General features: G+C 45.8%; 1 long non-coding RNA gene across 1 annotated transcript in view; it reads right to left on the bottom strand.

The window, feature by feature from the left end:
• Window positions 1-5,031, bottom strand: part of LOC148001207 (uncharacterized) — a 187,445-nt gene extending 182,414 nt beyond the window's left edge. Inside the window, exon 1 of the long non-coding RNA XR_015636867.1 lies at window positions 4,983-5,031. This is a non-coding gene — a long non-coding RNA (uncharacterized LOC148001207). The remainder of the gene's footprint in view (window positions 1-4,982) is intronic.
• Between the last annotated feature and the right edge of the window lie 8,886 nt (window positions 5,032-13,917).

Genomic DNA, 13,917 nt, shown 5'->3' with positions numbered 1-13,917 from the left:
ATTTATATGGATGCTAGAGATCTGAGCTCAGGTCCTCACTTTTGCATGGCAGCCACTTTACCCACCTCACTATGCGCCCATGCCCTTGACCCCCATTTTCAATTTAGGGGTGGGGCCTTGGTAACCTGGGCTGTTCTGGAACTCTGTATGTTGTTCAGGCTGGCCTTGAACTCATGGTGATCCTTCTATTTCAGCATCCTGAGTTCTGGAATTACAGCCATGAGGCTCCATACCTGGCATGGGGGGTTATTTAATTTAGTGTGCAGTATTATGCACACTATTTTTTTCCAAATTTGCAAAATTTTTCTGCTACATTCTGTCCTTTTCTCCTGTACTCAGTGGTGAATGCTTTAGTGCACACCAAGCCTGTTTACTTTACCTAGATTCCCTCTCTGGCCTATTTATTCGGTTGGAATTTGAGTTGTGATGACAAGTTGGGCAAAAGATCACTGTAAATAGCAATAAAAGCTCTTCAGACCAGACACTGGCTCTACCAGACTTACACAGAAGTGGACCCAAGACAGAACAGATAATCAGGCAAGGAGAATGTCTCAATTTGGGTGGCTCCAGGGCTCTGACTGGCCTGAACAGGCTACCTATGGATGCCAGGGTGTCACCTTATTTATCCCAAATTGCAGAGGAACCAATTCACTTGAGTCAATCTGTATCACAGGCTTCCCTAAATCCAGCTGATACCACTAAAAGAAGAGAAAAGAAACGTCAGAGCCCACCACTGAACACAGCCAGAGATGGCGACGGGCCAGGAAGAATAATCAAGGCCAGGTGCTCTGGACTTTTAAGCTGAAAGCATTCTTCTACCAAATCATTCTATTTATTCCATCACATGTTTTAACAATATTGCCTGGGCGACCAAGAGAGCTGTTGTTGTGTATCTGAATTTATCTGGCATGGGCTTCATTGCTACCCATAAGTCTTAGTATTAGCAGTTTCTCAGGTGGTTCTCTTGAGTTCTCATCGTTGCAAATAAATACGTGTGTTGCTTCTTCCCAGTCTTTTTTTTTTTTTTTTTTTTAACCAACCTGTCTTTGGCTTTTAGAACTGTGCTTAGTTTATTTAGTAGGTAAAACTTCTAAACCAGTTTTAATGAACTAAAGAACTACTTAAAATTCCTTCTGGTCTTTCTGACTCTCAATACTTGTATTATACACCATCACCATCACCATCACTGTCATCATCATTATCATCATCATCACCTTGTGTCCGGGTGTTTTTCCTGCATGTATGTCTGTGCACCACTTACATGCCTGGTACCTGTGGAGGCCAGTAGAGGGCCCCAGGTGCCCTGGAACTGAAGTTAGAGATGGTAATGAACTGCCCTGTAGATGCTGGAATTGGACTGGAGCTGACCATCTCTCCAGTCACTAAATGTGCCTATTACAAAACAAATCTGAGCAATGTAAGAGGCCCAGAAGGCTGACCCCTCCCTCCCTGACACACCCTTGACCTCGCACACTCCTCTTGTCACCAGTTCCTTTGGTGTACTCTCTACCCGTTTTGTTTTGGCTTGGGTTTGGTTGGGTTTTCTTGCTATTTTTCCTGGTTCACCTTTACCTCCTTTTACAAGACATAGACAGGACCAAACCAGTTCCTAATCTAAGGCTGAGCTGGGGACCCAGCTGGGTTATGGGTTGATGGCCTGGTAGGGCATGAAACTAGAATCAGTGATAATCATCATTGCTGCCCAGGAAAATCATTTGTCAGAGAATGGCATCTAAATAATGAGGTCAAATCCACGATACAGCGAGGGGTGGTTTTCTACCTGTGTGGTCCACCTGAGCACCTGCACGCTGAACTTGCAGAGTCTCTTGACCTCAGTTTGTCAAGAGTCTGTCATCCACGACAAAGGGTCACCCACACCAGCGGCTTTGTACAAATTCGACATTTGCTTCCAGGAGTGTTGCAGAAGAAAGAGACCTGACCTTAAGACAAGTTTAAACTTGATCCATGGTTTATTCTAGGTATACAGGTTGTGCTGGACAGTGATGTGGCCTCACTCACACACTCGTCCTTAAACTGGGACAAGATTGCATTTATTCTGTACTGTGACCACTTTTTTAAAAATGTCAATTAGAAAGCATTCTGGAAAAATAAACTAGCTTTGACTTATGTTTGCACTGGTATTAAGTGAATGTTTTTTTTTTTTTTTTCAAAATTCATTTTACCTTTCTAGCTTAAACTTTCGGTATGTCAATCCTGTGATTCTTGGGCCTGACAGGAGGCAGATGGGGATACAGGTACAGGAAACTGGGCATGGTTGGTCAGCACTTGTGGGCTGAATGGGAATGGTCTCCACAGGTTCATGGGATTGAGTGTTTGGCTTCTAGTCGGAAGAGCATTAGGAAGAATTAGGGGTGTGGCCTTGTTGAAGGAGGCGTGTCACTGGGAATAGGCTTTGAGGCTTCAATAGCCCATGCCAGGACTAGTGTCTCTCGGTCTCTGCCTGTGGATCAGCATGTAAGCACTCAGGTACTGCTCCAGCGCCCACTGGCTTCCCACTGCAGTGATAATAGACACATAACAAGACCCCGGTGAAACGCTTTCTTCTCTAAGACTTGTCTTGGTCATGATGTCTCTTCACCTATTAGAACGGCAACTGAGATTACGATTAAAGCAAGATAGCAGGGCTGGAGAGGTGGCTCACTGGGCAAAGGCACTTTCAGGGCCAAAAACCTGAGCTCCGTCTCTGGATCCATGTGATGGAAAACCCCTTACCCCCCACTCATAGGCTATGGCGTCTATACACTCTCTCTCTCTCTCTCTCTCTCTCTCTCTCACACACACACACACACACACACACACACACACAGGCCTGGACACACACACTCTTTCACGGACACACACACAAGTAAGTAACAATAAAGCAGTAGCATGACTGTGGTAATGTTCAAATCATTGTCTCTACTTTGGACAGCTTGCAAACTTCCATAATGTGTTTAAAAGTTCCTGATGCTCTCTCTCACTCGGTTACACCCCCAGCCCTTAGATTCCCTGACATTCTCAGAGGGCAAATGCCTGACTGAAAAGACTGACCTGTGGCTTTCCAGTGTTAAGTCAAATCTAGGTTCATTACATTCATTTGCTTTGGTGGTGGTGGTGGGGTGGGGGGTTGTTGGATAGGTGTGCGCATGCCACGGCACACAGGTAGAAGTCAGAGGAGAGCTTTTAGGGAATCGGTTCTCTCCTACCATGTGGGCCCTGGGTATTGAACTCAGGCAACGGGGCTTAGCAGTAAGCACCTATATTTAATGAGCCACCTCACTAGCTGGCGGACAATTTGGGGGAACCAAATAGTCTCTCAGCGAGTAGAAACATCCTACATTCCTGACCTGAGTCGTAGATCTCCAGTGATTAATTTTTTTAAAAAAATGATCTGGAATGTACCCAAACTGGAGTTAATAAGAGAAAAGTAGACCTGCTCTGATGATCAAGAAGACTTAATAAAAAATATAGTCAACATCGCCACCATGTTGACTATGGGCAGAGTCCCAGCCCCATACTGGACTCTTCAATTATCACATGAGCCACACTGTACATATGTGTTTACTGGGAAACATAAAGCAAAAGAACATTCTTCAAGAGTGTCAGGACTTCTCTCAACAGAAGGGACATCGTCAGCCAGTGGCTGGCTGTCCAGACGGAGCGGCAGACTCCTTGCCCTGGAACCGGAACCGGAAACGCCCACGGGAACTTGAGTGACAAGTAATCGGCTGGAATCTCAGCTCGCTATTTACTGGCTCTTCCTGGGCAAATCGCTTAACCTCTTGAGCCTGAGTCACTTTTGAAAAGGAACACATCGAAGGTCTCCACCCAGAAGGATGTGGAACATCTCAGGAGGAGGCGAGGAGTTCAACAACCTGCCGTGGCCCCGTTTCCGTGCGCCGCCATTTCAAGTAGAACGTTTTCGTGGTAAATTGCTTCGAAGTATTAAATTCCTTATGTTCATGTTACTTTCCCCAAAGCTTACCTGTATTGCTGCTGCTAAAGTGAAAGTCCATTCTCTTAGTGAAAATAAATGGCTCCCCTCAACATCACTGACAGGGCTTCCCACTAACAGTCGTAAAAGTTAACGTGTGTGCCCTGAAATGGGTACAAGGGAGTCGAGCTCTAATATGTGGAGACCTATAAGGAAAGATTGTGTAGGAGTGAGAAACTGAGACCAAGCCTCAATCTCAGGATTCCAGGTCACAGCAGCCGATCGGGATTCCAGGTCAGGGCCACAGCAGCTCACCAGGATTCCAGGTCAGGGCCACAGCAGCCTACTATAGGTTGAGGCTCAAAAATGATAACCCACACACCCATGTTCTACCGTGCTAAAGGGTCTTAGAGCCAACTTCCAAATTCCATTCTCTCTGACATCCCAAAGCCACGGCCTCCTTCAAACTTCCCAGACCTCCCCCGTCAGATCAGTCATGGAGATCCACAGGCACCTTCAGCTCTCTCCCTTAGCAGAGTAAGAGTCAAGCTTGCCAACAGATGGGGACGGTGTCCTCGGTGACATCCATACAGGGTCGCTTATAACCCATAGTTTCATGGGCACAATGGACTCTGTCCGGTTATCTGAGCCTTCTCCAAGCCCACCGAGTTCCCTTAAAGCCCGTTTACTATTTCCCTAAAAACTGTCTGTGCCCCATTCTTCTGTCTCCTATAGGAATAACAGATAAGAACTAGCGAGTCTCATTGCTTCAGGGAGCGTGATACTTCCAAGACACTCCCATGCTGTCGTATTTCTCCCTTTGCCCATTAGGGGGCCTGTATTCCATCCTCTTTTTTTTTTTTTTTTTGGTTCTTTTTTTTTTTTTTCGGAGCTGGGGATCGAACCCAGGGCCTTGCGCTTCCTAGGTAAGCGCTCTACCACTGAGCTAAATCCCCAGCCCCATTCCATCCTCTTTAACCTGCCTCTTGTCCATTCACTTCGACCAACCTTCAGAGGGACAAGGACAGAAGTCCCTTCATCTCTACACCATAAAAAAAAAAAAAAAAAAAAAAAAAAAAAAAAAAAAAAAAAAAAAACTGGCAAAGTATGAAGAAGACACCTAAGCCAGATATGGTGGTGCACACCTGTAATCCCGGCACCTGACTGAAGCAGGAGGCCAGTGAGCTTGATGCCATCCTAAGCTACAAACTACATCTCTGGCCAGCCTGGGGGATAGAGTGAGGCGCCCTTAGAAAATAGGGACAAACAGAGAAATGGACTCTGTCTACACTGATGATCATCAAATTCTGTGCCTTGAAACACAACCTTCTCAGTCTTGGAAACCGTTACACATAAAAGGATTTTACAGATAAATCTGAACATGTTGATCTGATTAAGTAGATTATTTACCTTCATACGGCTTTTCAAAGCTTTGCACCAATATCACATTATTGGTGAGTCCAAGGGAGAGTCTAACTTTCCCCCCAAAAATAAAATTGACTATAGGTGGATGTGGCCATTCGCATCTGTCATTTTAGCAACGGGAGAGGTAGAGGCAAGGAGATCACCGTGAGTTCAAGGCCAGCCTGAATTACGAAGTGGGTGAGACCCAGTGAGACCTGGTCTCAGAGCAATGGTAATGACAACAGAATTGACTATAGAACTCTTAGAGCAAACAGACGCCATGTGGCATTCAACTGAGAGGCGATCTCTAGTGACTGTCATCCTGGAGGAGCCACTCCTCATTTTACACCTCGGCTTCTGCGTCTGCGGGGTTGGAGACATGGAGACTCCACTGTGTTTGGTTGTGAGGAAAATTTGCTGAGCCAGCAAATGGGAAGTGTTTAGAGCGGTGCAGGATTCGCAGCAAACACCACAACCACACATTGTTGTGGTTGTTAACTTAGAGGGGGCCACACTGACGTCTCCACACTCTAGGGCAGATATCAGGTGTGTCAACACACAGAACATCTCTAGGGTAATGGCTGCACCAGGCCATGGACCTTAAGTTAGCCCTGCTGCCTGGAGTCCTGGGGCCATGGGTCTGAGACCAGGGAGATTCTGAGCACAGACCATGAGCCTTACTTGGATTTTGCATTGAGAGACTGAAATTCAAACTTGAGGAAAAACACTTGCCAGGGACTTTTGTAGCCCTTGAACTTTTCAGCACGGAGACAGGCTAGAATCCCGGAAGATGTTGTGGACCTCCCGTGACCTCATGAGCCAAAGTAGTCTTCTAATATTTCTTGTGGTTTAACACAGCATGCAAGGGATGTAGATAAAGCCTTCCAAAGGAGAATTAGCCTCTCGTGGTCACAGAAAAGGGAAGATGGTAGACGAAGGAAGAAAGCCCACACACAGACACACACAGAGACACACAGACACACATACAGAGATACACACAGACATACATATATACATATACACAAACACACACAGATACACACAGACACACACAGACACACAGGTACACACATACATACACTCAGAGACACATACAGATACACAGACACACAAACACACACACAATCACAATCACATTTCTCCACATAGCAGGGATTGCAGGGTCCCTGAAAAAATGCGTGACATCATTTTTGCAGTCCCTACCCCAACACTTGGTGGTGGTGTTTTCCTCGGGGCTCACCCGCAGAATGGACTGTTAAACTTGTCATTTTCATTTGCATGGCCGTATTTGAAATATTTTCATCCTATCTGCACGGCCGTTGGTGTTTATTTTTCTGTAAACCCCGCAGCTCTGAACTCTTTAGGTCTCCTGTGTGAGCTTACCCTTCTGAGCTTAAAATGAACCAACGGACCGCACACCCTTTTCTCCACTTGAGGAGCCTGTCTCCTGGCCCATCTCAGAGGAACAGGAAGCTCTGTCCCCACTCCAAATGGGCCTTTACTATCAGCCATTCTTTTTATCTTGGATGGAGACAAACAGATGGATTTTAAAGTGTCATTTTCCCCCTCACATGTCAACAAAGAGAAATACCATAATAAGGACTCAAAGATGTATTTCACACCATCACGCTATATTGTAAACCAAATACAGCTTTACAGCACGCTGTAAACATTGAACCTGTCAGTGATATTTAAAATTTTCACATGTAAACTAGGCGGTGGTAGGGCGTGCCTTTAATCCTAGCATTCAGAAGGCAGAGGCAGGTAAATCTTTATGTTTGAGGCTAGCCTGATCTATAAAGTGAGTTCCAGGACAGCCAGAGCTACACAGAGAAACTCTTGTCTCAAAACACGTACACACACACACACACACACACACACACACACTGACATGGAATTGTCTTATCTGCTGCAAACCTTCTACCCTGTGTACAATACATGACTATATGTGCAACAATGTTTCTTTCCTGGTCATTCACATATTTTTCTCCCTTTTTTAGTCCTAATGCAGGGAAATTCAGGAAGGGCTCTGTCATCCGGACTCTCCCTGGAGCTCTCACCCAACAAGAGGGACGTAGACATTAACAACCGTCAGCTGAACACCAAGTGCATCAGTTCCCGTTGGCACAGCATACCCCTGTTCCTGATCATGGAAATCCACCCGGGCTAATGTGTGGGCCCGAAAGTCGATATGCATTACTGCCCTGGCTCTCACAGTTCCAGAATCAACCTGATTCTCTTGTTTCTTATGCCAAAAGCAATGCTGGGAGGCTTCTGGTGAAAGAAAGGTATGTTGGTTATTTTTATGTGATGACTTTCCCAGGATATAGCACTCAGATATATTGTCAAATAGAGTATACATGTTTTCATTTTAAAATGTAATTTTTGAGTCTTCCCCCACCCCTGAGGTATAATAGAAAAGTTATTTTAATTTTGGCATATGTGTTATATGCAAAGGCCCTGGTTATTTACTTATTACTTACGTGCATATATATATATATATATATATATATATATGTGTGTGTGTGTGTGTGTGTGTGTGTGTGTGTGTGTGTGTGTGCACATGCATGTTGCAATTCTCATGTGGATGTCAGAGGACAACTGGAGGAGTCCTTTTCTTTCCTCCCATTAGGGTCCTGGGGGTCAAACTCAGGCCGTCAGGCATGCTGGAAAATGTTTTAGTCACTCAACTATCTTACCAGCCTGCTGCTGCTTTTCTGAGATGGGATCCCTTTCTGAATCTGGAACTTGGCATTTTGACTGGATTGCTGGGCCATTAAGCGCCCTAACTTGCGTCTGCCTGCCTCCTCTCTGCATCACCAGGGTTACAGACACAGGCCCCGCCCTGTGTTTACACAGAGCTAGGGATCTGAATTCAAATCTTCATCCTCATTGGGCAGGCATGTTACCTATTGAGCATCGCCTATAAAACCTTTTTATTGTGTATGCAAAACAAAAAGTGGTCCATGCCTGGAGGTTGTAGGAAATCCACGCAGATCAGCAGGGATGAGAGACCCAGTCCGTAGAGGTCGGAAAAAGGAGGTCTGTCCTCAGACAAAGTCCTCAGGTGTTCCCCTCGCAGGGATACATCCTGAGATGTTTCTGACCACGCCCCTGGGCCTTTAGCCCACTGCTGTCTAGGATAAAAGGGAGAAAGCACGAGAAAGTTCAGGTTACCACGCTGCTGGTCCAAGCAGCTCCTGGTGCAGGAGGCAGCCAGATTGAGCCATGACGCCATGTTGAAATCAAGTCCTGGCACGGGTCACAGCTCTCAGGACCTCCTCATGGACACACACCTCTTTGAGACACTGTTTGCTAGGTTCGTGGATGCAGTGGAGTGGCTCCCTGGGCTCTGCTGCTTCTTAGATCTGGGGTGAAGGTTCAGATGACTTCCTGTGGACCTTGGTGCTGGGACGGGGAACTGCTCCTCCAAGGTGAGGCCCCGCCTCCTGATAATCACAGTACCACCCCACTCACCCCTCCCCCACTATCCTTCTGGTCACTGGTTGTACTGGATATGGTATGGAACTGAAGCATCAGAGCAGCGCGAAGGCAGGGAGAGACAGGCAGCTCTCGCGGCCATAGAGTGAGGAGGCTGCCGCGGTTCTATTACGGGTCGGAGATGTCAGCGTCCCTGCACCCTGCTCCGCATAGAGAATGTGGGGCCAGCAGATCTAACTGCTGAATCCATTGATTTATCTCAGCCTGGCCAGCTGCTGCCTCCATCCCAGAGCCTCTAGGTCAAAGTACCTTTTGAAGACGACTTAACATCTAAAACGTATACCCAGAGCGAGCAGCTTACTCTCCGTGGTGCAAGTGGGCCTCACTGAATCTGTGAAGGACTTAATACAAAAAAACTGACTTCCAAAGAAGGAAGGCCCCGCCAATAGACTGCTTTTGAACTGGGACCGGGTCATCAGGTCTGCCCTGGAAGATTTTAGCACTGCCAGTCTCTGTCACAATTGCAGAAACGATACTTTAAATCTCCTCCCACCCCGTTCTCACACACAAAGGCATACATGACTACAAACACATGTGCACATCCATTCACACATACAAGCCCACGCTCTACTAGCTCTACTTCTATTGAGAACTCTGGGGGCAGCGGGGAGGGGTGCCATTTGGAAGTGGTGGCCATGTGTGAGGAAGTAAAAAAAAAAAATGGTTCTAGAAAGTGAGTATGGCTTTTTTTTTTTTTTTTTTTTGGTTCTTTTTTTTCGGAGCTGGGGACCGAACCCAGGGCCTTGTGCTTCCTAGGTAAGCGCTCTACCACTGAGCTAAATCCCCAGCCCCATAAGTATGGCTTTTAAGCGGCTACTCTTTCTCTATGAGGCTCTTTCTCTATGAGGCGGGCACCATCCAGACATCAGACCAGCTCCAGGAGCCTCTGGCTGAGTCAATACCCAGGCCTAATCCCTTATCTATGGCAGTCAGCATACAGTAAGACGGGGATCTGGGTATCTCTAAAAAAAAAAAATCCCAGACATCTCTCAACTTATTTGGTTTTGTTTCGTGAAGTTTATTGAAGTCAGCTTCTGGGTCACTCCCCTAAAAGGTAAATAAATCTGTTTGCAATTAGGGACAGAAGGCACAGGCAAGTGTGTGTGTGTGTGTGTGTGTGTGTGAGAGAGAGAGAGAGAGAGAGAGAGAGAGAGAGAGAGAGAGAGAGAGAGGAAGTTCAGCACCAAAATGGTGCTTCAGAAGATGCTGAACATGGAGCAAAGTCTACACAATGCGAATGCTGAGACCCTCCAACAGATCCTCTCTTCAGTTAGATACATAACCCATTATATTTTGTTAATGGCCTCTTATAGATTCATGTCTTCACAAGTTACAATTGCGGAGCTGGGCCTCGAGGGCAGATTTCGTTTGTCTGCAGAGCCTTTCCCCCTTCAGGAATGCACTTGAAGATTTCCTAGACAAGGGCTCACGGAGGATGGATGCCTGGCCCGGCCAGGACTTAGGAGAGAATGAAGGAAGAATCTTTCGCAGATGGTGAGCAGGTTTTGCAGCTGAAATGGTGCTCCTGTTGCAAGAAATAATTGATGACTAACGTGCTGGCGGGGTCACCCCACAGTGTGTGCGGCTCTCAGTGCACAGGTGAAGCAGAACGGGAACCATACGGCTAGCCACGCCGATGCCAGGCACTGTGGGCCATGACGATACTCTGAAGGTTGGCTAACATAGCAACGGTTGTACTGTCTGTCCTGTCTTGGAAAGATTATTTTTTAACTTATATTTTTTTTATTAAAAATAGATTCTTTTCTTGCAAACTGTGGTACATCCTGACCACGGTTTCCCCTCCCTCCACGTCTCCCAGCTCCTCCACCTCCCCTCTTCCCGAGATCCACGCCCCTTCATTTCCCTTTCAGGAAGAGCAGGCCTCCAACAACTACAGCCCAACAGGACGAAACAAACAAACAAACGAACAACAGGCAAAAGCCCTCATATGGAGGCTGGATATAGCATTTGGAGTTCCAAGAGCAGGCAAAAGACTCAGAAATGTACAGCTCTCCGTCTTAGGAGTCCCACAAACACAGCGAGCTAAAAGCATAGTAAAGAATTAGCAAATAATTACCCAGATAGTGTCTTGTGAAATCTACTGATGCGTTTTACAGTGTGTTTTACTTTCGACATTAAGATTTCAGGAAGGGTTCCCCATGGGCAAACTGTCCCTGGAGGTCGTACACCACATTGCTCTCTAGTACCGTTCTTACCGTGTTTCCTATCTAAGCTTGTACGGGGAAGTGAGTTTTAAAGGATTTCAAATTTCATCATATTTGCAATTTAGTATAAATGCATGTGATAATAACGAGGCAATCGATTCTAATTCTGAATAATGGTTTTAAATCTGTGTGTGCGCATGCGCAGAGCGCAGAGGTCAGACGACAACTTTGGGGAGGTGCTTCTCATATGTGGCAATCAAACTTGGCTCACCAGGCTTACTCAGCAAACACCTTTACCCAGTGAGCTCTTGGCGGGCCCTGAATGATTTTAAAAGTCATTTCTAGGACAGAGGGTGTGGCTCAGTGGTAGAACCACTTCCCTCCTGTGCATTGGGTCCGGGGTTGAATCCCCAGCACTACAGGGAAAGGGGACAGGGGAGGATTTCCAATTATAACGTGATCTATTTTCAATTAGAGTAATCTGAAAAAAAAAAAAAGACATAACAAAGCTAGGGAATCAGTAAAAAAGTTAGCCATGTAAATGCTCTATTTGCTGTTAAAGTAGTGGACTCATGTCAGGTGTGCGCACACACGCACACACACACACACACACACACACAAGTTTAAAATCATTATTCAAAGTTAAAAATCAGTAACTAGTTATATCACACCTGTTTATACTAAAATGCAAATAAAATGAAATTTGAAATCTTTGCCACAACCCATGGACTGAACAATGGAGATCATGAAATCCAATCAAGACAAGGACTTTATCCCGCTTCAGGCTGGTCAGCAGTGGTGCATGTGCAGAGGACTCATTCACAGCTGAGACTCCGTGTAGGGAGGACTCGTACTTGAGATCGCACGTGTGTGGAACTGACCCACAGTTGAGGAGGTCGCACACGTGGGGGTAGAGCTCACAGTTGAGACTGCCCGTCTGTGGAGAGGAGGTTGCGTGGACTCTGCACTTCTTGTTATTTTGCTGTCAACCTAAAACTGATATAAAAAAAATAAATCGTCACAAGGTGATTCCTCCTTTAAGAAGTCCTTTGTGGGGAACCATAAAAGAAGAAAAACTGGAGGGAGCCGGTCAAGTCAGTTTCAGTAACTCACAACCTGTGGCCCGTCCTGCTTGATCTCCACACCTGCTCACTTCCCTCACCTCACCCGGTGCATAATTGGAAAGCAAATCTGGTTTCTTATCAAACCATTCATTGGGTCACATTCCCTTCAAGGATCCGGAAGGATTAGACCTCAGCACCAGTCAGGAACTCCCTGTTGCAGGCCTTAGATGACCTCTCATCTCTCCACTACGCAGGGACAGTCAGAAGTGGAATTTCAAGATGGCTGCAGCACTGTGCACTTATCCTTCCTCACTTAGGAGCCTGAAACAGGGATAGATCTGGGGTGCGGCCTGAGCTACACACAAATACTGTCTCACACACAGAAAAAAAGTGATTTTCATACTCAATTATCCAATCTAAACATGCCAACTAGTTTAATACAATTATCAGTTATGTCTTCCTATGTCTGAACATTTGCAGATCATTTCCCCATAAATCCACAGTGCCTCCAGTCTCTCTAAACCTCCAAATTGGACTTACCCACATCCTCCTGACAAAATGTTTTGTAAACCTCGAGAACCATCCTGGCTCTCTGTATTGACACAATAAATAACTTTCAAAAATATGAGAGGGAGTAAAAGCACACCAAAGGGAGGATCCATGACCCTTTAAAGCTTGAAGAAGTGAGGCCACACTTTCCCCATGCTATTTCCTCAGTGTCAGGACATCTTCTGAGCTCACATGCGTTCGTCAAGTGAGCGACTACGAAGTAGGCAGTGGTCCAGGAACGCTGAAGCCAGTGACCTGGCTAAGCAGTTCCACACCATACACTCAGGCATGCTGACAATGTCCCTTAACAAACAGAGGCTGAGCTAGAGTCTTTCGATAAATATTATTGGAGGTCATATTGCAATGGACATAGTTAATACCATGTTTATCACCACCCCCACTAAGGCTGTACTAAAACTATAACACATGTATTTTTTGTATATTTAATATATAATATATGTTATATATTATCTATTATATGTTATATGTATAACTATATATTAATATGCATATGTTTTATATAAACATGTATGTTTTATATATATATATGATATATATATAATCATTAAAAACATAAGGAAACAGAAGATGAAAACCGTAGGAGAAAATGGAAATGAGAGAAAAGCACAAGAAAGCTCCACACAGTTCGGGAGGCTGGGAGGCGGATGACTGTGACCGGAAACGTTGAAACCGAACTCTTACAGAGGAAAAGCCCATTTGAAAACGTTTCACTGAGCACCAACACCTCTCCTGCCTTCCACTGGACGGATGGTTTGGGAGCTCCAAGCTTATCTGCTGGTGGGATCGGGACTATGGTTAAAAAACAAGAGCATTGATTTATGTACAGCCCCTCTATTGTCAGGGCCTGGGTCTTTGTAATTATTGATCATCTGGGGTAAGAGTGGGTGCCGCAACTTCCTGTGTTCTGTGTGGTACAGAGACAGCCACTGTGTGTGAGGGGAAACAGGTTGCGTTTCAGACAATAGAGACTTTCTGCTGTGGACAAAAGCCACAAAGAAACAAAGCGCTGTCTAATTAATATTAGAGCAACAGCCATTAGAACCTTCTCAACAGGGGCTTTTTGTATGCCCCTTTCTCATTCTAACGGTTTATTGCCTCAAAGAGGGAGAAGCCAGAGCCAAGGGCCAGGCGCACCAGCGTTCCAAGGCCCACTCCTTAGATCTTACGTCCACACAGCAGCTCCCCTCTCTGAAAGCTTCACCCCTCCCCAAATACCATCATTCCTGGGATACAGGTGTTCCGAGCTCGGGGCTATGGGGCCTCCGACTCAAACCCTGGG

The sequence above is a fragment of the Rattus norvegicus genome, chromosome 14 (assembly GCF_021556685.1).
Source record: "Rattus norvegicus strain SHRSP/BbbUtx chromosome 14, alternate assembly SHRSP_T2T, whole genome shotgun sequence".
NCBI lineage: Eukaryota > Metazoa > Chordata > Mammalia > Rodentia > Muridae > Rattus > Rattus norvegicus.
This window is presented reverse-complemented; position numbering and strand designations above follow the sequence as displayed.